A 22,527-nucleotide genomic window follows, 5' to 3' on the forward strand; every position below is an offset into this window, starting at 1 on the left:
GAGAGAGAGAGAGAGAGAGAGAGAGAGAGAGAGAGGAGGAGAGGAGAGGAGAGGAGAGGAGAGGAGAGGAGAGGAGAGGAAGATAAAAAGAATAAACTGCAAGATAACACGAACGAGATATTACTTGCGTCAAAAAATATATTAACATTAAATATAGAAGCGAGAACGAGCTAGTCAAGGTTCAGAGAGAGAGAGAGAGAGAGAGAGAGAGAGAGAGAGAGAGAGAGAGAGAGAGAGGAAATCAGTGTGAGGATAAATGATAGCTGTTCAGAGTGAGAAGCGAATGCGAGAGGGGGAAAAAAAAAGTCAGGGTAAGTGGTAAAAGCAAGTCAGTGTGAGAGTAAGGGGAGAGTGAGGGTGAGGGGGAGAGGGAGAGGGGGAGTAGTGGTGCGGCCCTCAGTCCCTGGAGAGTTGGGCCGAAAACTCTGTTCATGATTTCAATAGAGCATCAATTTCTTTCCTTCCGGACCTCCATTTAAATGCCTTATTGAAATCTGAATATTCAAATGAGAAGCTGATTGACTGGGCGGCCTGAGTCTTCATTATTCAGCTCGAGTTAGTTAAAGGCGCACCTCCTCCTCCTCCTCCTCCTCCTCCTCCTCCTCCTCTTCCTCTTCCTCTTCCTCTTCCTCCTCCTCCTCCTCCTCCTCCTCCTCCTCCTCTTCCTCTTCCTCCTCCTCCTCCTCCTCCTCCTCCTCCTCCTCCTGCTTTAACATTACATATTTTTTGGTCTCTTCTTCTTCTTCTTCTTCTTCTTCTTCTTCTTCTTCTTCTTCTTCTTCTTCTTCTTCTTCTTCTTCTTCTTCTTTTACTTCTTCTTTTCTTCTCCTCCTGAAATGGCAGACGTCCTAAATAGATTCTTCTCAACAGTCTTCACGACTGAAGATGTCCAGAACAGCTTGCCCATGCCAGAGCCTCAGTCACAAGGCAAAACACTGCCTGACTTCATAGTTACAGAAAATGAAATCCTCACAGTCATGAACAGCATGAACGTAAACAAAACGCCTGGACCAGACAAGATATCACCCAGGCTTCTCAAAGAAGCGAAAAATGAGCTCGTGAAACCACTCACGATTATATTCAATAAAACTTTACAAGCAGGAAAGTCCCCAGGAGTGGAAGCTAGCAAATGTCACGCCCATTTTCAAGAAAGGAAATAAATCACTCCCAGCTAATTACAGACCAATCAGCCTTACTTCAGTAGTGTGCAAGCTGATGGAAACGATAATCAGAGATAAGATTGTCAAATTTTTAGAAGAAAATAAGATCATGAAGGATTCACAACATGGTTTCAGAAACAAGAGATCCTGCTTAACAAACCTACTAGACTTCTTTTATGAAGTTTTTAACTCGTATGACGAGACAAAAGCAGTGGATGTTATTTATCTTGATTTCCAGAAAGCTTTCGACACTGTCCCTCACAAGAGGCTAATCAGCAAAGTAAAAGCTCACGGCATAGCTGGAAATACCCTGAAATGGCTGGAAGACTGGCTCTCTGACAGAAAGCAACGTGTTGTTATAAATGGAAAAGAATCAGAGTGGCACAATGTAAAAGTGGTGTTCCTCAAGGCTCTGTATTAGGACCAGTTCTTTTCATTGTTTATATTAATGATATTGATGAAGGAATCACTTGTAAAATAAGCAAATTCGCGGACGACACCAAAATAATGAGCAAAGTTACATCAACGTCACAATGGCAAGAACTACAGTGTGACTTAAATAAACTGACACGCTGGGCAGAAAAATGGCAAATGAAATTCAATATAGAAAAGTGTAAAGTCCTACACATTGGAAGTAACAATGTACAAGCAAAATACGTAATGAGTAATGTACCTCTGGCAAGTGCTGAGAATGAAAAAGATCTTGGTGTTGTGGTGTCTAAAGATCTCAAGCCGAGCAAACACTGCACAGAAGCAGTAAAGAATGCAAATAAATTAGTTGGGTTCATTGGAAGAACCTTTGAATTTAAATCAGAAAAAGTTATCCTTACTTTATATAACTCATTGGTGCGTCCTCAGCTTGAATACTGTGTGCAGTTCTGGTCACCATATTACAGAAAAGACATTGAAAAACTGGAAAGGATCCAGCGTAGAGTGACCAAGATGATTCCGAGATTGAGAAACAAGCCGTATGAGGAACGACTGGAAGCATTAAATTTATTCAGCTTAACAAAGCGCAGGATAAGAGGAGACCTAATCGAAGTTTTCAAAATTTTTCAGGGATACAACAACCTTGATGTAAATAAATATTTTACTATTGATCATTCCACCATAACAAGGAATAATGGATTTAAAATTACACCAAAACGCTTTAAAACCCACGAGGCAAAGCACTTTTTCTTTAATAGAATAGTTAACATTTGGAATAAGCTTCCTTCAGAAATAGTAAACAGTACTTCCATTGCATCATTCAAAAACAAAATTGATAAATATTTAAAGAATAACCCCAACAAGCTCTCTTCTTGTCTGAATAATTAAACATGATACTATATTAACTTTCTTATAGATAGATATGTAGAGTTGACCGTAGGGTGAATAATAGAATCTCCTTTCATCCTTTCCTGTGAAAATTCCATGTCAGTTTTTCCATACTGCATGGTACTTTTCCAAGCTATTTTCCATGCCAGCGAAAGCTGGAGGGAGTGGTGGGTGGGGAGGAGCCTTCTCCTGTACTGTCCTGTCTCTCTTATCTGTAGCCAGTTAGAAGTAGTTACCAAACAGCCTCAAAAGGACCAACAGGTCTGTTGCTGTTTGGCTTTCCTTTGTATTCCTTTGTATTCCTCCTCCTCCTCCTCCTCCTCCTCCTCCTCCTCCTCCTCCTCCTTTTTTTTTTTTTCTTTGTTCTTTCTTTACCCTTTTGTTGTCTTATAGATTACATTTATTTATTTATTTGTTTATTTATTTATTATAATCAATTTATCTATAGTCTGATGTGTCTGCGTATATATGAATGGATTAATTTAATCAGCTGATCTTCTTAAACCACTTACACTCTTTGAAGAATTAAGTAAATAAATGTAAAAAAAAATAGAGATGGACTGAAGGAGAGAGAGAGAGAGAGAGAGAGAGAGAGAGAGAGAGAGAGAGAGAGAGAGAGAGAGAGAGAGAGAGAGAGAGAGAGAGAGAGAGAGAGAGAACGATTTCACTGTCTTGAATTATGCCTCTCCTCACACTTACCCCCGTGGAGACTCATTAAGAAGTCATCTGGGTTCTTCTCTTTAAGTAGTGTGTGTGTGTGTGTGTGTGTGTGTGTGTGTGTGTGTGTGTGTGTGTGTGTGTGTGTGTGTGTGTGTGTGTGTGTGTGTGTGTGTGTGTGTGTGTGTGTGTGCGTGCGTGCGTGCGTGCGATAGTGTTGGTGTCAGGAAGTATTCATTCTAGATTTATATAAAGTTTGCCAAGTTACTTTGGGTTCACGTCCCTAAAGAGAGAGAGAGAGAGAGAGAGAGAGAGAGAGAGAGAGAGAGAGAGAGAGAGAGAGAGAGAGAGAGAGAGAGTATATTATCTGTCTTAAGAGTTTTGTAAATATTGTAAACAAGTAGATTGTAGTACCCTTAGAATAGGTAGCACACGACAGTGCGCCTTTGGGTACATGGTCCTTTGTACAAATATTTGTTTAAATAAAAGAGAGAGAGAGAGAGAGAGAGAGAGAGAGAGAGAGAGAGAGAGAGAGAGAGAGAGAGAGAGAGAGAGAGAGAGAGAGAGAGAGAGATAAAAGCAACAATAGCAAAGCGTGACAGGTGTAAACACAGTGTTGGCTTTGAGATTAATGTATTTGTTCTTTTTCGTCCCCTCAGGTAAGACAAGAGTGTATCTGCTGCCCTGCCCTGCTCACCTGCCTTCGTGCCTGCTGGAGCGTGGTAGTGGTGGTGGTGGTGGTGGTGGTGGTGGTGCCTGCCAAGGTGAAGTGCCGGTTTTCATTGCTCTTTTCGTTCATCCTCCTCTGTTGATTAATTTTCTATCCGTACCTGAATTTGGAATGTAAATACAGTTATGTGATTGGAGTGGATGTTCCTGTTTCTTTTTTTGGCATTTCTTTTTCTCTCTGATGTAATTTTTATTGTCTTTTTATTTTTGATATGCTTAATTTTACAATCCATTGTTGATTCATTTGATGTCCGTCCCTGAGTTTCGGAATGCTGTGGACGAGAATGCAGTTTTCTGAGTGTGTTTAGGTTTCGTGGATTGCTTTTCTCTGTGTTCTGTTTGCTATTGATTTCTTTTATTTTGTTTCATCTTCTTTGCAATCCAGTGAGACTTTTCATTCGTGTCTTAGTTTGTAATGTAAAATAGAGTCTTGGGAGTGAATTAAAGTTTCCTCTCTTTCTTTTTCTGTGTTCTGTTCGTTGTCCTTTCCTGCTTTCATTTCCTTATCTCATTTTCTTATATTTCAGTATTAGCATTTTTTTTTCTATACGTGATCCAATTGAATTTGAGTTTACTGGGTTTCTTTTCACTATTTCGTTTTCTGTTCTCTCCTTTTTCGAAATATTTATCGTCTTTTTGTGTTAACCCATTCAGTACTGCGGCACATTTTTACCTTCAGTTTTGGGTACCGTTAGACCATTTTATTGACATCAGGAAGGATCTATGGAAGTCAGAGGATTAATAATGGCCACAGTCTTCACTATTTTAATCCCTCACATAAGTTTGTGAAGCTGTATAAAATCACCCAATACAAACCAGAATGAATCGGAAAATGCGTTATGTTACTAAAAGGGTTAATTTATTCATTAGGTATGAGGCCACTTTGTTATTAGAAAAAAAATTGACGTCGTGGCTTTAATTTCTGCGTTCCCTTTGATTTTTCCAAGTATCCTTTATTTGCAGTTCATTATTAATTCAATTTTTGTGTCACAGCTTGGGGCATGAATATTATGTGGTGCTGGGAAAAAAAACACGCTTCTTGATTAGCTTTTTTTTTTTTTCTTAATGATTCCTTCCGCCCTTTTTTTATATCTTCGTCTGATTTTACTCTGCAATGTTAATTAATTTTGTTCTTATTCTGAAGCTCGGAATGCAAATACTGTTATGTGACACGAGTCGACTTCAGCTTGTTGGTCTTCATTGCTTTGCTGTGTTTCTTTTTTTTATTATGCTCTTTTTTTCTTCGTTCATATGCTCTCTCTCTCTCTCTTGCTGGTCTTCATTCCTATGCTTTTTCTATAATGTTATATTTTTTTCTTTTCTCTGCTCTCTTTCCTTCTCTTTTTTCATTTCTTTGTACAATTTCTTTTTCATCACATTTATTTTCTTTTATGCAGTTTCCTTGTGTTTTGTGGTACTGACGTCACGCTCACTATTACCGCTCCATCCCTTCCCTTCCCAATCTCCAGTCTTTATTACCTTACCTTGTCACACCTTAACTCACCTCATCTCACCTTAGCTTGCTTTACTTTATCTTGCCTTACCTTACCTTACTTCACGTCACTCATGTCACTTTACCCTACCTTTTCTTATCTTATCTAACCATAACATAATTGACCTAATCTCACCTCACCTCTCAACTCTCCTTTCCAATCAGCTCGCCACCTCCACCTCTGCCCTTCTCACTAAACTCACCACTTGCCCTGTATCAATAGCCTCGATGTTCAGTCCACCTTACCTAGCCACTGTACTTAACTTATCCATCGTTCATCACGTCTCTTGCTCCTCTTCTACTCCCCTCACCCTTTTCTCCACATTGGTCATCCCGCAGGTTACCATAGCATATCTTAGCTTGCAATACCTCCTCCCACTATACCCGTCCACTCCACCACTTGTTCCTCTACTCCACTCAGCCTCCTCTCCACAGTGGTCATCCCGCAGAAGGTCGTTACCATAGCTTATCATAGCATACCATAGCTTGCAATACCTTCCCTTACTATTCCTGTCCATTCTACACTTCTCCATTCAGCCTCTCTTCTTAACCAGTCATCCCATAGGAGATTGCCATAGCATACCATAGCATACCATTTTTTTTTTTTATGAAGGGAAGAGAGCCAGCCAAGGGCAAAAAAAAAAAAAGATTTAAAAAAGGCCCACTTGAGTGCTGGCTCTCTACAAAGGGAAAAACGTTAGCCAAAATTAGGGAGCATTGCCTTACCTCACTATACCCATCCATTGCACCATCTGTCTCCCTATTCCACTCAGCCTCTATTCTTTATTAGCGATCCCGGAGAAGGTTTTTACCATAGCATACCATAGCATACCATACTTTGCATTATTTTGCTTACTATACTTATCCATTCCACGATCTGTCTCCATTCTCTGCTTCTCCACACTGCCTCTCCTCTTCACTGGTCAGCCCGAAGATTACCATAGCATGCCATATCTTGCAGTACCTTATCCCACTATACTATCCATTCCACTATCCATTCCACCACCTGCTCCCCTACTCACTTCTCCACTCAGTCTCTATTCTTAACTGGTCATCCCGCAGAATGTTGTTACCATAGCATACCATAGCTTACCATATCCTGCATTATACCCGTCCATTCCACGGCCTGTTCCCATTCTATACTTCTCCCCCCATGTTTTCCTTTTCAATGGTCATCCCATAGAAGATTAACATAGCATACCATAGCATACCATACCTTGCAATACCTTCCTCACTATACCCATCCATTCCACAACCTATCCCCCTTCTCCTCTTCACATACTTACTTACTTCTCCATTCAGCCTCTTTTCCTAACTGGTCATCCCTCAGAAGGTTATTACCATAGCATACCATAGCATACCATAGTTTGCATTACCTTCCTTCATTATACCCATCCATTCCACAACCTATCTCCCTTCTCCACTTCTCCACTTAACCTCTATTCTTAAGGTTGTTACCGTAGCGTACCATAGCATACCATAGCATACCATATCTTCCAGTACCCTCGCTATACCCGTCCATTCCACATCCTATCGCTTTTCTCCACTTCTCCACCCAGCCTCTCCTCTTCCCTGGTCATCCCGCAGAAGGGTCCGAGTGGGTCATCGCGGTGGTCTTGGGAACATTAATATCGACCAGCGGGTGGGTGGGCAGGGCGCGGCTTACGTCCCTCATGTGGCTAGCGGATGACATTTTTAAGAATCCAATATAAATTCATGACTTAAGTTTTGTGACTTTTATGAAGTTAGGCGACGCTGGGCGAGTCCCGACCAATATCAGCATGTTGGTGAGTGTGAAAATCTACATGAGTTAGTAAGAGGGCAGGAGACGAGAGTCGGGGAGGGAGGGAGGGAGGAAGAAAAGGTGGAATGGCAGGGATGGAGGGAGGGAAGGAGGGAGCGAATGGGGGGAGTGATGGGTGTGAAGAAGTAAAGGAGTAGAGGATAGGGTGAAGAGGCAAAAATAAGAACAACAATAATAGTAAGAGCAAGATAGATAGAGGGAGAAAAGGTGGAATAGTAGGTATGGAGGGAGGGAAGGAGGGAGCGAATGGGGGGAGTGATGGGTGTGAAGAAGAGAGAGAGAGAGAGAGAGAGAGAGAGAGAGAGAGAGAGAGAGAGAGAGAGAGAGAGAGAGAGAGAGAGAGAGAGAGAGAGAGAGAGAGAGAGAGAGAGAGAGAGAAATTATACTCTTTAAAACCCAATAAAAAGGATAAACAAGCATGTGATTAATGTATATGATAAAGAAAGAAGCCAAGCACGTACAAAAAAAAAAAAAAAAAAAAAAGGTGGAGAGGGAGAGAGAGAGAGAGGGGGAGAGTGTGGGAGTGGAGGGGGAGATGTTCTTTGAGAGCCAATTTCTCAAGTTAGGCTCAACAACAGCAACTTTGATGAGGTGTGACGGAGCCTCTCTGTTGTTTACCTGTCTCACCTTATTATGAGTAAGAGTTTTGGCCCTCAGGTGAGAACCCTTCGATCTTTACACTCCCTCCTCTCCCTCCTCTCCCTCCCTTCTCTCGCTTCTTTCCCTCCTCTTCCTCCCTCCCCATCATCCACCTCCTTGGCCTTCACTTGCTTCTTTTCCTCTCTTCACTTTTTTTTTTTTTTGCATATTTTCGTTCTTTTTTCAGCTCCGGTTCATTTTCTTCCTTTTTTCATGTTTTTTTTATAATTATCTTTATTTTCTTTGCTTCCCCTTGCACAATTTTCCTATTCTCTTTTTTATATATTTTTATTTTTTTTCTCTTGCGTACATTTGTTTGTGCGTTTTCATTACTCACATCTTATTATTTTTTTTATTTATTCATTCATTCTTTCATTCTTTCATTCATTCATTCATTCATCTATTCATTGCTTCTTATACCATTCCATGCATTTATTAGCTTTGTTCATCGTCTCCTTTAGTTTCTCATCTATTCATTCATTCATTCGTTCATTCCTTATTTCCTTTTGCATTGTATATTCCTTTCTTTGTAATGTTTTTTTTCTCTCTTATTTCTTCCATTCATTCATTCTGTTATTACTCTTTTCGTGTTTGTGGAAGAAAGATGCGAAGGAAAACTTAGAGAAGAAAGAGTAGAATGATAAGTAAGAGGTACAATGACAAAGAGGAGGACGAAGGGAAGGATAAAGAGGAGAAGTAAGAGGAGGAAGAGGAGGAGGAGGAGGAGGAGGAGCAGTAGGAGGAGGAGGAAGAGCAGGTAGCAGTTCGTGGAAGAGAAACCGATCGAGGATGAGAAAAAACGTCAAACGAAGAGGGGAAGATGAAGGAGGGATTAAAAATACAAGAGAGAGAGAGAGAGAGAGAGAGAGAGAGAGAGAGAGAGAGAGAGAGAGAGAGAGAGAGAGAGAAACGCACACACACTGGAAGAAAGAAGAGGAGGAGGAGGAGGAGGAGGAATGGACACAGGGGAAGAGGAGAACTACACAAACAGAGGGTTATTGTTATCTGTACGCCATTATCGTCTTCCTTCCTCCTCCTCCTCCTCCTCCTCCTCGTCCTCCCTCCTCCTCCTCCTCCTCCTGTTCAGTTTCGAGTAATGCGAGCAGATTTGGTCATAATATTTAAAAACGAAGAACAGAAAATACAGGAAACATCAAAACAAGTACGTTCGTGATTTCCAGGCAGAAAAATAGAACGTATGAAGAAAGACTGAATTAATTAGGTGTATTCATCATGTATAATGGAAGATATCATTAGTAGAGGAGGTTAACGTAAGAGTACATCGCTGAATAATACAACGGAATATACAGTACGTCAAATATTTAACCCCTTGAGTACAATGACGCGTCTAATCGTACAGACACGTTCAAGGTAAAAATGTGTTCTAGTATTAAATGGATTAAGTTTACGAGTTGATAAAAATGTTCTCGTTAAATGTTTCCTTTCGATATGCAACGATTCATTAACCACACACACAAAAAAAACTATGAAATTTGTTATTATTATTTTTTTTTCGCAACCATAAGAAAGAAGGCGATTAAAACTATATACCACAATTCTTAGACACTACAATGTTTGGAGGTGCCTGTTTAACAAGAACAAAGGCATCAGAATGATTAGTGATTGATGAAAAATGTGCCGAATAGCAATGAATGGGTTAAATGAAGCCAAATATTTATTAACACGACTCGATAATGTTTTAGTATAGTCGTTCGTTGACGATACACAAGTCTCAGTCGTCTAATGTCGTTGATATTGTATTAGTTGAAGCTTTCAAGAGTTGATTACACTGCTAAGAATTTTTGACCCCAGGGTATATAAGTAAAATTCAGGGTTTTTGTCTCTTTTTGTCTTTTTTTGAGTTTATTATTTATTTCCATTTTATTCTGTTTTCTATTCCATTTGTTCCTTGAGTCGTTGGTTGACTATTTTCATTTTTTTATTATTTTGTCTAAATTTTTTTTGTATTTTGTCATGTTATAAATAGTAGCTTTTATTACCTTGTAGGAATTTAATTGTAACACACACACACACACACACACACACACACACACACACACACACACACACACACACACACACACACACACACACACACACACACACACACACACACACACACACACACACACACACACACACACTCTCTCTCTCTCTCTCTCTCTCTCTCTCTCTCTCTCTCTCTCTCTCTCTCTCTCTCTCTCTCTCTCTCTCTCTCTCTCTCTCTCTCTCTCTCTCTCTCTCTCTCTCTCTCTCTCTCTCTCTCTCTCTCTCTCGAGTGTATGCCTCCCTTTATTGCTCTGATATTAGAATTACACTTAGAATGAGCTAGAGAAAGGTTGGGAGAGGGAGTGAGGGAGAGGAAACTCGTGGAAAAAGGTGAAAAAAATGAGAAGTGAAGGTGTTGGAAAATACTGTAAAATTCAACGGGAAAGAAATAGAGATACGGAAATAAAAAAAAAAAAATGGAGGAAAAAGTAATCTGGAAGAGAAGGCATATGGTTAGAGGAACAGAGAGAGAGAGAGAGAGAGAGAGAGAGAGAGAGAGAGAGAGAGAGAGAGAGAGAGAGAGAGAGATTTTAGTTCTTTTATATCTTTGTGACTTCTGAAATGCGTTATTTATTCATAAACTTAGAAATAAAATTGATTGTAGCAGAGAAAAAGAAAACTCAACTTCACTCGCTTCACTCGATTAAATCACAATGAGAGAGAGAGAGAGAGAGAGAGAGAGAGAGAGAGAGAGAGAGAGAATAGAGTAAAAAAGAAAAACTCTCCCAATTTCCCCCTCAATAATCTGCACGGGAGGAGGTGAAGGGAGTGGATACTGTCGCGTTAAAAGGTTTGTCTGGTTGGATCTTAGCGTCGCGGATCGTGGGGTCGTGGGTCGTGGGGTTGTGGGTGCTCCTGCCGCCCATTACTGATCCGGCAGCCTTATTCTATTCATCTGACGGAGTAGTAGTGGTGGTGGTGATGGTGGTGGTGTTGTATAGTGTTCATGTGGATAGAAATAGTATAAATAAACATATTATAGGACGAAAAAAAGATAGAAGGAAGCTTAATAGAAAATCCAAGTTCTAAAATGAACATATGAGAAACTGCTGATGTATATTTTGTTACAAGCTTTACCTACTCTTGCCATTCTTCCTGCCTACGACTCGAACTGCTTGGGATAGAGAGGAGGAGTAGCAGGACATGATATCTAGTGTTACGTTAGGTTAGGTTATAGTTACACCGCCATTAAGAGTCAGAAGTTTGGATGCTAATGCTGCAAGGAAAGTAAATATAAAAAATGACGTTGCGATGAAGAAATTGCTTTAACCTTTAACGCTGGAAAGATGTATGAGAGAGAGAGAGAGAGAGAGAGAGAGAGAGAGAGAGAGAGAGAGAGAGAGAGAGAGAGAGAGAGAGAGACTGGGGTAGGGAGAGGCAGGACATCTCTATGATAAATGGATATTGTTGTATAAGTTCCGTATCTTTGTTTTTGGAGGAGGTGGAGATGAAGAAGAAGAAGAAGAAGAAGAAGAAGAAGAAGAAGAAGAAGAAGAAGAAGAAGAAGAAGAAGGAGGAGAAGGATGATGATGATGATGATGGTAATTATAGAAGGTGGTGGTGATGATTATGGAAGAAGAAGAAGAAGAAGAAGAAGAAGAAGAAGAAGAAGAAGAAGAAGAAGAAAAAGAAGAAGAAAGATGATGATGATGATGATGATGATGATGGTAGTTATAGAAGGTGGTGATGATGATTATGGAAGAAGAAGAAGAACAACAACAACAACAACAACAACAACAAACAACAAGAAAACGACGTACAGTTTCCAGATAAGGTTATGTGTATGTTGGATAACTGTCCTGTAAAAAAAAAATAGATAAATAAAATTAAAATAAACGAATAAAACAAATAATAAAAAAAAAAACCCAGATCTTATTCTCTCGTCTGTTCGTGGAGGTTGTAAATCAGCGGTTGTCTTCGTTGGTGACACGTCTATCTGTCTGGCTTTATCTTGCCTTATTTACATGCGTTCTTAAAAGCGTCTTGTCATATCTCCTCGCATTGTTACTGCGTTTAATTTCTACCGTTCGCCTGTTCTTGAGCTGCTTCGCCTCCTGTGTTGGTTGGTCTGTTTCCTGTACGTGGTCTTGTGAAATGCAAATTTTATCTGCATGCTTCGTTTTATGACTTTGCGTGTGTTTGGATGTGTGTGTGTGTGTGTGTGTGTGTGTGTGTGTGTGTGTGTGTGTGTGTGTGTGTGTGTGTGTGTGTGTGTGTGTGTGTGTGTGTGTGTGTGTGCTACTGCTAGTGTTAATAATATTGCTACAGCTACTGCTACTTCTACTTCTACTTCTACTACTACTACTACTACTACTACTACTACTACTACTACTACTACTACTACTACTACTACTACTACTACTACTACTACTACTACTACTACTAATGTTCTTATGTACTGCTACTTTAATTTCTTCTTCTTCTTCTTCTTCTTCTTCTTCTTCTTCTTCTTCTTCTTCTTCTTCTTCTTCTTCTTCTTCTTCTTCTTCTTCTTCTTCTTCTTCTTCTTCTTCTCCTCCTCCTCCTCCTCCTCCTCCTCCTCCTCCTCCTGTTTTTCCATTTTGAGTGTAATTGTAGATTCCTGGCGTTCTTAACAGTCCTAATTAGCGTCTCGATATTCGCTGGTCTCGCACAGGTGTATTTTAGGCATCTGTCTAATTACCTGCTGGCTTGGGTGTATTGGGTATGGGGGGAGAGGGGGGAGGGGGAACGGGATGTGGTGGTGTGGTGGTGGGTAGGAGTGAGTTGGGTGTGTGTGGTGGTGGTGCATATGGTGTGGTTGAGGTTGGTGGGGAAGGTGAGGGAGGGGTGGGAAGGGAGGTGGTGGGTTGTGGGTTGTGGGTAGAGTGAGGTACTAGGAGGAGGAGAGGGAGAAGGGATTGTGTGTTGTGGTGGTGGTGGTGGTGATGGGTGGGTTGGATGTGTGTGTGTGTGTGTGTGTGTGTGTGTGTGTGTGTGTGTGTGTGTGTGTGTGTGTGTGTGTGTGTGTGTATCGGGGATAGGTTGTTGTTGTTGTTGTTATTGTTGTTATTTTTGTTGTTTATAGCGTGTTTTTTTGTGTTTTATTTGTGTGTTGAACTGGTTTTATTGATTAATGGGGGAAAAAAATAATCACTCATAGAGAAAACAATAATAGTTTTATAAGTATGTATTTTGTCTTAGGGGGGAAAAATATTATTAATTTAACATTTCCTGAAAAAAGAGAATATATATATATATATATATATATATATATATATATATATATATATATATATATATATATATATATATATATATATATATATATATATATAAGGTGGTAGCTCATTCTCGTGTGAAAATTGAGTTGAATATAAGAAAAATACTGTGGGATTGTTGATTTTGGTGTATTCTTCATCAAATTTTCCCGAAACATGTATATTCGTTAGTCATGTGTGTACGAGTATGTGGTACGCCATTGCCCACCATGTGCTGTATTTTCCAATGTCTATATGTATAATGTATGAACATGCACCTGTGTGTTGTTGCTACTCACGTCATCTCATTAATTACTGCCACATTATCTTCGTCGCCTCCCCTTGTTACTCCTCCTCCTTTTCATCCTCCCTCCTCGTCCTCCTCCTGTGGCTGCAATGCCAGTACAGCTAAGGAATGTGAGGGCTGGTAGGGGTGGCAGGAGGAGTTAGGTGCGCCGTCTATTCCCTCCTGACGGCGTTAGTAGCGGTAGTGGTGGTGGTGGCGGTGGTGGTGGTGGTGGTGGTGCAGGGTCGGTCATGTTCAGCGGGCGAAGGGTTACTCCAATCAGCATCACACGTGGAGGAGCTACTGCTGCCCTTCCTCAGTGTCTCCCGTGTGTGTGTGTGTGTGTGTGTGTGTGTGTGTGTGTGTGTGTGTGTGTGTGTGTGTGTGTGTGTGGTCCCCCTGCTCTTCATTGTGTAAACATGGCGTGCGTGTGTTGAATTATCATTTACTTTTTGTCGAATCATCAGTTGTAATATATACAATTATATATTATGTTGTGTGTGACCTTGATTGATGATTTGACACCGCCAGGCCATCAGCCAGACACGGATGCGTAGAGAGAGAGAGAGAGAGAGAGAGAGAGAGAGAGAGAGAGAGAGAGAGAGAGAGAGAGAGAGAGAGAGAATGAATTTACTTTGTTCATTAATTATTTCTTTTACGTTTCCTGAAAGAATCTTCCTTTTTTCTTCTCCTCCTCTTTCCTCCTCTTCTCTGAACAACTTTTTGTCCTTCAGTATTTAGTGTCTGGTGGTGTGGTGGTATGGCGGCGGCTTCCTCTGCATGTTTACTGCCGAGTGTTTCAGGTGTCGTTAAGGTCAGCTCTCAGTGCACGGAGGAACACACCACACTTCCAGGAATCGTGTCCGTGGCCGCCACCTTGCTGCGCACACTGGGGCTCAGACAGATACGACACATAAAGAAAGAAGAGTTATGGAGTTGAATAATTAAGTTGAAATCATAAAGCGAAGGCCTTGGTGTCGCGCGGATTTGCACAGGTGATTGTCGGGGTCAGGTAATGGCGTCGTCAACTACATAGACTTGCTTGCTGGCTTATCACCGTCCGTCACTGATTGCTGCCAGGGAAGTGCCACACATGCCTTCACCAGGGGGCACACATCGCCTACCCCTGGGGAGTTAACGGGTACTGTTAGTAGGAGACCCCGAAAATTTGGGGAAGACGAATCGTACTCTGTTCTTTTATTTAGGGAGCTTTCCTGTTCCTCTTAGCAGCGGAAGGCAAAGGGTGGGGTGCAGAGTAGGCGGGGGAAGGACAGGGTGCGCCTCAAACAAGGAATCTTTTGGCTTGGGGCAAGGGAGTGATGTGAAGAGTCTTGTACTTGTTGACTCAGAAGCAAATTTGCCTTTTTTCTCTCTGTCTGAATATTAAGTTAGCCCGCCAGTCTGTTCGAGCTGTGGTGGTGGTGGTGGTGGCGGTGGCGGCGGCGGCGGCGGCGGTGGCGGCGGTGGCGGTGGTGGTGGTGGTGGTGGTGGTGGTGGTGGTGGTGGTGGTGGTGGTGGTGGTGGTGGTGGTGGTGGTGGTGGGTGGTGGTGGTGGTGGTAATGCTGTAGCGATAGGACTCTGGCCTGCAGTCTTCTGGAGCCTTTCTTCTGTGTCAGTATTGCAGTATTTCTCCGCCATCACTGTCTTAGCGGGGGGTGACGAGACTCCTTGAAGAAGCCGCAATATGCAGCATTCCTGGCGTCCCTTGCAACATGCCAGCCGCCCTTTCTGGGATGGGCCTGGGAGTTAACCTTTGTGTGGCGGGTGAGACCCAGACCAAAGGGACTGTGTGGATGCCGCGGCTGGTCAATAGACGAGGCAGTAGTGAATGATGGTATCTACAGTATACAGGTGAAATATAAGTGATGGTTACTCAGGAGCTTAAAATAGTAGTTTAGTTCTATTGACCGATTTACTTACTTACTGATTGATTGATTGATTAGGGCGAAGACATGGTAACTAATGGTAACTATATAAACAAAGACTATGTGAAAATTAGTTCGATGCTGGATTAGATGGGAGCTTCATATGATTTACTGATTGACTGATTGACTGATATTGGCGCCATAATAACGTGGTTGTATGGCGCTACGAGCGACATTAGAATGTTCGTAAGTGGTATGTGTAAGAAACATTGGGATCTTGTTAATGAGAAACATTGCCTCAGTAATTTTACTGGTGGTTCCTCATCCGGTCCATTATTATTCATAGTGTACTTGAGTAAATTATTAAGGCCCTAGATTGATGGAGAGTTTACAAAATTGTCAGACTTGAATATAGGTTTCTTGATTATATTTTGACATGATATGATAGTGTAATACTTAAAGTAAGAGGGAAAAATATGATTTCTTGAAAAATCACATAAATAAAAGCAAAATGCGAAGAGAAAAGAGAAGTCTTTCATCCTCAGGTTACAGTGACTTAGGTATTATAGATGAAAGTGTATTAGTTGCTCTGAGGCTAATATCTTGGGTGAAGCGACTACATTTACTTGTATCCAGGCCACATAATTATCGGTGTACAGGTTTGGTCTCGTTATTGCAAAGTGGCATAAATCCAATGAAGTCACTGGAAAGATTGATGAACCAAAACTATAAAATCATAATAAATTAAGCTCCAAGAAGCCATATGGCCTATACATGGCAGTTTTTATATTAAGATATTATTATTTCTAATATCATCGTCATGTGAAATTTTGCATATTCTTCTTGTAAAGCTCCTTAATGACCCGGTACAGACAACCTGATTACTGAGATTATTAAAGTGTCTCAGGGAAAGAGAATGTAACTTATTGCACAGGATGAGTAGCAACCTGCACTTTTGTTCCTTAAAGAGAGACGCTTAAAAAAATGAACAAAAATACCCTTATAGAGCAACTAATTCGGCCGGGTCTCTTGCCAAAGTGTTCAAGTTCAATCAGATTGCATTAAGATCGATTTAGATTTAGAAATTGGCCCACAAATAAGGAAGTTAATGGACACATGAGGACCGGGAGGCAGGGACGAAGCGCCAGCATGATGGAAAGTATGAAGTGAACATTGCTTGGATTTATGAAGGCGATTGTAAGTTTTAAGAGCCGGACACGCATTAATTGCTTCACAAATAAGGTAATTGGTGGAGTTGTTGATCAGTGGCGTGGTGGATCAGTGTGGACATGGTGGAAAGTTTTAAGGGAACATGTCTCGGCTTTGTGATGGTGACTGATGGCGTTTGATGTGGACGAGATACCATTTGAAGATCTACTGACTGGTCTTGTTTTTTTTTTTTTTTTTTTGTAATATTTGGTCGATTTTATTGTTCTCTGCGTCTGTTTATCGTTTCATCTTTGATATTAGTTTCTTTTGTTGTTGTCTTGTTCTTTTATATTGTACTGATGGCTATTTGTTATTCCGTTTTATTTATTTTTTTTTTATTATTTCCCTGTTCGATTTATATATATATATATATATATTTTCTTTTTTTGCTTTTGTTTTCTTTTATTTTGCTTTGTTCTGCTTCGGTGTCTGTTTATCGTTTTCTTTTCTTGAGGACTCGCGATTGATTATATTTATTTTCGGATAATTTTTTTCCCTTTCTTATCATTTAGTTTTTTTTCTTTCTTTCCCTGACAAAGCACAATTTTCTCGTTTTCTGATGTATTTTTTCCCCAGTCTCGTGGCGCTAGAGGACCTTCCTCCGGCGATGGTCATAATCAGGGCGAAGTGAGTAGACTTACATTTCTTATCCTTGGCTGTAATAGTCTCAAATGCTCACGTCTGTTCTGCCCCTCATTTTGCCACCTTCATGTTCTCCCCTCTCCCCCCGCCCCACCGGCTACTCCTCCTCCTGCACCTCCGTGACGCACTCCTCGCCCTGCTACAAGTTACATGTGTGGGGCGCTTGTCCGTTCTTTGTCGAGGTTGAAGTGTTTGCGCAGATTATATTGTCCTGTTTTGTCAGTCTTGCTTTGCTTCCTTCTTTTTTTTTTTGTCAGTCGCCGTCGTGTCTTTTGTATCTCTCTCGTCTGTATCTTTCTTTGGTTCTGTTTGTGGGTGTGGAGTCTCTCTCTCTCTCTCTCTCTCTCTCTCTCTCTCTCTCTCTCTCTCTCTCTCTCTCTCTCTCTCTCTCTCTCTCTCTCTCTCTCTCTCTCTCTCTCTCTCTCTCTCTCTCTCTCTCTCTCTCTCTCTCTCTCTCTCTCTCTCTCTCTCTCTCTCTCTCTCTCTCTCTCTCTCTCTCTCTCTCTCTCTCTGGAAATAAAGTGCGTTAAAAATAGAATGTTAAAATGGTGAGACGTGAGGCTGTCAGGTGTACAATAAGCCATAAATATTACTTACTCTTATCATCATGCCATGGGGCGCAGCGTGCTGCTAACACCCTCCTCACCTGTGTGTTAGGGGCACGTCCAAGGGCGCCCCCCAACACCCCGCCCCGCCCCGTCCCGCCCTCCGCTGCAGGCTTCGTGATCAATAAATTCTGTCTTCTCTAAAGGGAAAAAATATATATCCTTTCTTTCTTGCGTTAATTCAAATGGATCTTTAATCTAGAGTGAATGTCGCTTTGTCTCGGAATAAGACTTCCCTCTGCCCTTTTTATGTTAATTCTAATGTAACGTTAATGTAAAGTGAAGATCGCCGTGTTATCCTCTGCCTTGTTAAGTGGTAGTGTGTGTGTGTGTGTGTGTGTGTGTGTGTGTGTGTGTGTGTGTGTGTGTGTGTGTGTGTGTGTGTAATAATAATGATAATGATGATAATAGTGTACGGTTTTTGGGAATTGCAATACATACATACTGAAAATACACGTAAGAGGATTGGGGGAGGTGTGTGTGTGTGTGTGTGTGTGTGTGTGTGTGTGTGTGTGTGTGTGTGTGTGTGTGTGTGTGTAGTGTTTTGAAAAGGATAGTTTTTACTTTTTTTGTGTGTTTTACGAGAGAAATGTATCTGTATTTTGTGTTAATTTTGTTACTTCAACATCGAATGAAGGCCTGCGTGTTGTTCTTCCTTGTACAAGTTGATGGATTGGATTTACGTATTTCCGCAGATATGTGAAATGTTTTGAATTTTGAGTACACTTTCATAATGTATTAATTGTTTGCTTTTCTTTTTAGAACTCTGCGAAATATTCTAGACTTAAAAAAAAAGATGTTTTCACCATTCAACTTACGTCTTTTCAGAGACATAAAAATTTCTCGAAATCGACGTAAATTTTTCTAATATATTATCAGTGTATCTTTTTAAAGGTTTGTGAAACATTTTGAAATGCACAAACTCGACATTTCCACCACATTAATTGAAGTAAGAAACGATTCAAGGAAGTCGTATTGAAAATGAGAACAAGAAACGTCAGGATAACCAGCCCGCGGCCTAGTGTAGATAGATGCCCGGGGTGGCGCACAGCAGACACGAAGCCAATTCTGTGATATTAAAAGTCTCGTTACGTCTCACGGGGAAAAAATAGAGAGAGATTGAGAAGAAAAAAAGGTTACTGCAATTTCCCCGCAAGCAGATCCTACAGGAAACCCTTTGAGGAGGCGGTGGTGGTGGCGGTGGCGGCGGTGTGAGGATGTGAGGGTATGACGGTGTGTAGGTTTGAGGGTGAATATGTGTGTGTGTGTGTGTGTGTGTGTGTGTGTGTGTGTGTGTGTGTGTGTGTGTGTGTTTAGATGTAAAGGTGTTAGAGTGCGTAAGTGTGGGTATAAGGATGTATGAGAGTATAAGTGTGTGTAGGCTTGATGATGTGTGAGTGTAAGGATGTATGTGTCTATGTTGGCTGGCGGTGGTTAGTTGTGTAAGGTTGTGGATGTATGAGGGGAAGATCACTGTGTTCTCCCTGGGAACAGAGGACAGTGGAGCGGCTTACTTAAATATGTATCAAATTTAAATATACTGCCATATCGGAAAGATGAGAGAGTGATGGGAAGAGTGAGTGGTGAAGACAGGACGGTGAGACTTTTTGTGTGAAGTTCATAAGATGTTCCGTCTTTTAACTCCCCGATGCCTCCGACACTTCATGTCAGAGTTGTGATGTGGAATGTTTGTTGGCTTAAAACATAAATTTGAAGTCATAATTTTTTAAGCTATAAAGATAAAAGAAAAATTCTAACTATAGGTGATAGATGCAATAATATACATCTATACTGTGATTCTAAGGTTTCTTGTCTGTGGACTCATACCTCATACGCTCACAGAACGATGCGAGGTAGAATGTGACTTGTGCCAAAACATGAAAAAAATAATAATGATAATAATCTTGGCTATAAAAAATATAACAGGAATTTTAAACATACATCTTTGTCATAACAATGCATTCTTATTATATTGGTATTTTTTTCCTTGCGTTATTTCTTGGACTTTTTTTCTTTTAGTGTGTTGAGTGAGAAGTGAGAGAGGTGAGGGACATCGGATGAGAGAGTGAGAGTGTCAAAGGTGAAATTCTCTGGAGCTCTCTGGGGTGAAGAGAATCACACGTTCCCAGTAACAAGGGAGGCATATATGGCATGATTATCCAGTTTTTGTGACACGAGGGACACTATCGTGACCATTGTGGTTTATAAAGCATCAATCAAAAAGCAAAAATATCAAAGGAAAAAAATAAAATTATCACGTGGAGAGTCTGTCTTGAAGAGTGAAGTGAGCATGATTTGTGTGTGGGAGATGCGCCATCATACTTGGTGGCTGATGGCTGTTGGTAGGCCAAGACTGAGATAACAACAGCAGCTATAGCAGCAGCAACAACAGCAGCAATAATTACAAGAGCAAACAACAACAATAACAACAACTGCTGCAGCAGCAGCAGCAGCAGCAGCAGAAGCAGCAGCAGCGGCGGTGGCGGCAGGAACAACAGAAAGAGAGGCAGGAGGAGCGGCAGTGGAAAATGGGAGGAGGAGTGGGAGCCGTGGCCCGCCTGCTCCCCGCCTCGAGTATTTGCTCTCCTTCTCACACTCGCCAGTTTGCCCGGGAAATGTTGTACATATTTTCCGCCGCAAGTCCTTCCGCTGCAAGATTTAGCCACCAAACAAAGAGGATGAAGAGCTCAGTCCACATTACTTTGTCTTTCTTTATTATGCAAACACAGAAACGTATTGAGATGATTACTCATCAATTATCCAAACACAGAAGGTCAGCCGGAGCAGGTTGCGTCATTGGGCTGCCAGCCAATCACGCTGCGTTATTCGTTCCAAGAATACTGATCCTTCTCCGGTAGACCAATCAGATGACTCACGGGAATACAGGTGACCAATCATCTGTGAAGACTGGAGGAAAATCCCGCCCACGGCCGCTTAACCTTTGTGATCAGCGACTGACAATTGCTCGGGCGAGGCGCAGACGTGGGGCCGGATGCCGCATCTGATCGATCGCTCGTAAAACCAATCATTACCTTCGGTCCGTCGCCGCCATGGAGCATTATGACCTACAAAAAGACGCATCATACCGATTGATTTTTGCTTCACGTCCCCGCCTCGCTGATCCCCTCCTGAAGCTGCCCTTCAGCGCGTCAAGGGCCGGACGTCCCGCTGGCTGGCCCTCCTCGCTGCCTCGCCACCTGCTAAAGGAGGAACGGGCACGGAAAATTATAATACGAAGACGTCCCGACACTCAGCTAATCCACTTCCTCTCCCTCCCACCCCTCATCCTCCGCACTGCCACCAAGATCCCTCCATTTCTTTCCTTCCTTCGTCAGCAGACACAGACACGCCCAGCTCTCCTCGGATTTCCTTTAGGAGACGCCAAAAATGAGCCACATTGTTCTTGAAAATAAAGTACTCTCTCTCTCTCTCTCTCTCTCTCTCTCTCTCTCTCTCTGACAATCCATAAGTACTTGCAAGGCGGTACAAATCCCATAGAAATGCTCAGGTATCATTATATTACCAGATGCTTCATGCGCCTCCTCCTCCTCTTGGGCCGGATCCGCTCCACTGCCTCCCTGGTCCGTGTGGCGGCGGTATCGTGGCCTTCATTAGCATTACTTTGACGGGAAGGTGTTTGTTAGGGATAATAAAGACGTCATCTACACGCGCACGCTCACACACACACACACACACACAAAAACAGACATATACAGACACATGTATACACCACTTGACCGAGCTCTCTCTCTCTCTCTCTCTCTCTCTCTCTCTCTCTCTCTCTCTCTCTCTCTCTCTCTCTCTCTCTCTCTCTCTCTCTCTCTCTCTCTCTCTCTCTCTCTCTCTCTCTCTCTCTCTCTCTCTCTCTCTCTCTCTCTCTCTCTCTCTCTCTCTCTCTCTCTCTCTCATAATATTGTCAAGCAAGTAGCAATCAAATATTCACATTATTACCCCGAGGAGATTATTTTGATGGCGTGCTAGATAAGGAATATTCAGCGTGACGTAAACTGTACTTATATTCTAGAAGACTTGCATATAGCTTTACACAAACACACTCACACACACACACACACACACACACACACACACACACACACACACACACACACACACACACACACACACACACACACACACACACACACACACACACACACACACGAACACGATATGGAGATTGAGAAAAGGAGTTGGCAGCGGCAAGTACAAAATCAAGAGGAAATTTGTAGATTTGAATATAGAAAGGAGATTAAGTCAAGAGGTGATACATGGTTAAAAGAAGAAGAAGAAGAAGAAGAAAGAAGAACTTAATACTACAACAAGAGGAAAGGAAGAGTTGCGGACGATTAGAGATGCAAAGAAAAAGGAAAGGTATAGGAATTAATGAGATGAGAGGGCTAAGAGGAAAGAGATGTGTGAGATAGCATCAAGGAACAGAGAATAGATGTTGGGAAGCTAAATATCAAGAGGAAGAGAGAGGTAAAGAGCGTGAAGAGGAGAAGGAGGGGACGATTGCCGCAGTAAGAGAAAGAATCGGCGGTGTTTCAAGGCTCAAGAGGAAGAGGTGGCGAAAACATGATCAAGGAAGCAAAAGGAAGAGGAAGAAATGGTGTAAAGTGTAGGTGCGAGTGGTAGAGGTGTTGGGCAATAAAGGATCAAGAGGAAGAAAAAAGGAATGCAAGTATTAGAATATCAAGAGGAAGGACCAACAAGAGGAAGAAGAGGCGACAAGTACAGCAGCACAAGGAAAGGAGTGACGACTATTACAGCATCATCAACAGCATTACCAACCAAACGCTAGCAACAGCAACAGCAGCAACAGTAGCAGCATCCATATGGCTTTGTGCCTTGAAC

This window comes from Portunus trituberculatus, chromosome 46 (genome assembly GCF_017591435.1).
Source record: "Portunus trituberculatus isolate SZX2019 chromosome 46, ASM1759143v1, whole genome shotgun sequence".
NCBI classification, from domain to species: Eukaryota; Metazoa; Arthropoda; class Malacostraca; order Decapoda; family Portunidae; genus Portunus; species Portunus trituberculatus.